This window comes from Ursus arctos, unplaced genomic scaffold (assembly GCF_023065955.2).
Source record: "Ursus arctos isolate Adak ecotype North America unplaced genomic scaffold, UrsArc2.0 scaffold_21, whole genome shotgun sequence".
NCBI classification, from domain to species: domain Eukaryota; kingdom Metazoa; phylum Chordata; class Mammalia; order Carnivora; family Ursidae; genus Ursus; species Ursus arctos.
In genome coordinates, this window is record NW_026622886.1 from 35,476,330 (window position 1) to 35,480,109 (window position 3,780).

The 3,780-nt window shown below is 42.6% G+C and overlaps 1 pseudogene; it reads right to left on the minus strand.

Annotated features, from left to right (window-relative positions):
- Positions 1 to 1,020: 1,020 nt before the first annotated feature.
- Positions 1,021 to 3,272, minus strand: LOC113255908 (calponin-2-like; annotated as a pseudogene).
- Between the last annotated feature and the right edge of the window lie 508 nt (positions 3,273 to 3,780).

Here is a 3,780-nt window from a genome sequence, read left to right on the forward strand (position 1 = left end):
AAAAATTCTCATTGACCTACATGGAAAATATTTGAAGATGAAGATATGTGGATATAAACAAATCCAGGCTATAGAGGTGATATTTTGAATTCTATATTAACCAAAGATACGGACTTTTCTACAATTAAAGAGAAAAATTCATCATTGCATGACCATGTTCATCCTTTACAAATCTGCCTGCTCATTTTAACTATCTCTGCATCATTCCTAACTAGAGACAAGATTTTTCAACAAGTTTCAGACCATAGACTGTGAATGTATGTTTACTTGAAATACCATTTTATTCTGAAACAACTGATATTTTAATATTAACTAAGTAGAAATCCACTATGATAAAACAGATCTCTTGATTAGTCAAGCTGCAGTGAACTGCAATAACCTATCATTATATTATAACTTCTGTTCTGAGGACAGAGGTCACAAATATAAATTTTAAAGCTTATCCCAAATATATTTATTTGTAATTCAACATAAGAAATCTAGTGTTACCATGGATATTATAATCCTCGTTAATGTATAGATGCATGAAATATGGAGGCCTACAAAAAGTGTCTAATAAGACAAATGTACCATGAAAAAAAAAACTGAGAAGTTAAGTGATTACAGCATTTAGAAAATGAGAAAGATTAAGAAAGCAAGACATTGTGTAGAGCAACTGATTTATACTGCTTTGAGAAGGATTTCCTATCTTGTTCCAGGTTTCTATGTTATTAATTTGTACTGGGAATTAATATTAAATGTTTCATAAATATTCTTGTTTAGGTTTTGTGTGTGTGTGTGTATGTGTGTGCTTATTATTTTTTTTCTTTTTAACCTTTATGTTATTGCTTTAATAGCAATTTCTGGTCAATTGGGAAAAGCCTAATATCCACAGGTTTTTGAGGAATCCAAGGGATTATCATTGCACTTCATTGGCAGAAATCCCACAAATGCTCACTCCTGCATAAGAGAATATTTTGGCAGGAGTGACGGATGGAGCAGGGAGGTAGAAATAGAGCAAAAACTTGGAAACCATTGATACAGGACCATTTACAGAGTTTATTTTAGAGGAATAATTTGGAATCAATCTGCTAAAATGAGTTCAAAATTCATAGCTCAAGCAATTAGTATTGGGGGGTTTGTAAGGGAGCCTTTTGCTTTTTTCCTTCATAAAAAGAGGTTTTTGTTGCCTTTGGTCCACAGTTGACATTTCACATTATCTCTTGGTCCCAGGGCTCCTGGATGGGGACCAGTCCCCAGGGAGGACCTCCGGGTGGGGATCCCTGTGCAGTTCTTGGCAGAGGAATGGGGACACATACGGGAAGGGGGGTGGCTTAGCCTCAAGCACATTTAGAACTCTGTTCTGTCTGGGCTTCAGTTTCTCTGCTAGGTCCTTGTGGGAAGCCACAGGCAGCAGTCTGAGAGTGCTAGGGAAATCCAGCTCTCTGCAAGACCTAAAATATTTCTGGACTGTGGCCTGGCCCTCTCGCAAGGGACTTACTTCCTTCCCAGCATCCCCTTCAGCATCCCCCCTGCCACTCCCCTTCAAAAAATTATTTTTCTTTCATTAAAACTTTGTGAAACTTCTGTGGGTACAGAAACCACAAACTGATCAGCAGAGAAAAGGGAAGAGAGGGAGAGGCAACCGGAAACCATTTGGGGCCAGTCCCCTCCCTGCCCAGGTTTCTTCCCCCAAACCCCCACGGCTCAGCCCTAATCCTGCTGGGAAATTTGCTGCCCGGATGTGCCCTGGCAGGAACTCCCGCACCACATGCATCCGCATGTGCCTTTATCCCTTCCTCATAGACCCTCAGCTGGCAGCACTCAGACAAGAAGGAAAACAAGACAAAAACAGAAGAACCCAAAAAGCACATAGGTGCACCCGGCACTGGCGCCTCAGTAGTGTGCCTCCTCATGATGGAAGGCGGTGTACTCTGGGGCCTTCCCCAGGCCTGGGCAGTCACCTGCAGCCACTGAAGCCCTGTGTGCCACTGGGCCTCGAGGGTAGTACGTGGGGTCATTTATCTGCAGGCCCGAGCCAAAGACCTGGCCACCGTGGTTGTCTCCCTGTGTGAAGTCCATCTGCAGGGACATGAGGAGTTGTCATACTTGTCAGTCCCCAGCTTGGTATTGTAGATGTGCCGTCGGGTCTGGGAGCCTCGTGCCCACCTGCTTGGCACACTTGTTTGTGACCATCTGGAGGCTGATGGTTGACTAGTCTGTGGGTGGCAGGATATGGTTCTTGGGGTGGTACAGATGCCTTCTTGAGCCATAAGGCTTCATGCGCGACTGGTTAGCACATATGTTGGCACCCATGTGCAGTCCAGGGACGCACTGGCCGGCCTGTATGGTGGCATCATCGAGGTGGTGCTCCTGCTTCTCTGAGTATTTGACGTCAATGTCCACGCCACTCCGCAGCCCCTTTGTCTTGGTCTTCGCGGCCAGGACAAGAAGAGACACCTGCACCTGTGCTGTGTTCCCGCTCTCAAACGGGTCGTCCGTTTTGAAGAGGTCCATGGGATTCATGCTGTAGTTGACCATGGCCTTGATGAAGGTGGACAGGTTCTCCAGCTGGTGCCAGTTCTGCAAGGAGTGGTTGATCCTGGGGACCGAGCCTGGCTACAGCTTATTCATGAGTGCACACAGGATAATTCCATCTCTCAGACCCTTCTGGAAGTCGGGCCTGATACTGAGGCCCTCTATCCAGCTGCAGAGCTGCGCCTCCTTCTGGGGATCATATGTGGACAGGAGTCAGTCCTTGACCTCCGCCAAGAGCCCATATGAGGGCCCTTGTTGAACTGCATGGAGTTCATGGCTGGCAGGCCCTAAGGGAGACTTTTAAAAAACTGATTCTTAGTCAAATTGGGTTGATAATATGATAATGGTTTTGACTAACAGAAAATAATTTAAGTGGAGGCCCCATATATACCTAAAAGTAGAACATGCTCAGGAGAACTTATTTACAAGTATTTTATCTTCCACTTAATAATTCATTAAGTTTATTCATTGTTTAAAATGTGCTGCCACTCAACTAAGCATGCTCACTGCACTCACTAATTTAATTTTTACACCAGCCCTATGAGGTCTGGTCTGGTTTGGTGTTAAACCCATTTCAAGATGGGCAAGTAGAGCACAGAAGAATAACCTTCCAAAGACACACAGTTAGAAAGTGATGGACCCAGAATACAAACCCATTCAGTTTTACTCCAGAACACATTCTCAACTGATCTGCTAAATGGTAGCAGATGTCAAGCTGAATTCCTATGTTTGAAAGAAACGTTTTCTTCTTTCACTGATCCACAGACTACTTAGAATATTAAACCATGTATTAAAATGAGCACAGTAAGAGTATTTCATAAAATGATTTCTGCCTGAAGATATTTATGCAACCACTGAAAAGTAAAAACGTTTTTTTAGATTTAAAAATTGGTAGGATGTTAATAGACAGGTATTGATAAAGAAGATACTTCAGAAAAGACTAAGTCAAGAGCACAGGAGAAGAAAATTTCATAGTATACTTGGGGAATAACAACACGTTCTATTTTTCTGGGGAGTACAGTACATGAAGTATTCATAAGAGACAGAGCTCTTAAAGGGGTTTGGGTCCAAATCACGAAGATCTTGAAAGCAAGTTTAAGAAAATGGGACTTGGAACTTTTGAGAACAGGAGATATTTATGCTTTGGATTAAGACAGAGACTTCAGCCTCGATTAAATGTGTGATTTGTGAATATTATTTGGCAGCATCTTATAGTATAAATTGTCATGTGGAAGATCCAGTTCAGAAAATAGCATAGTTCAA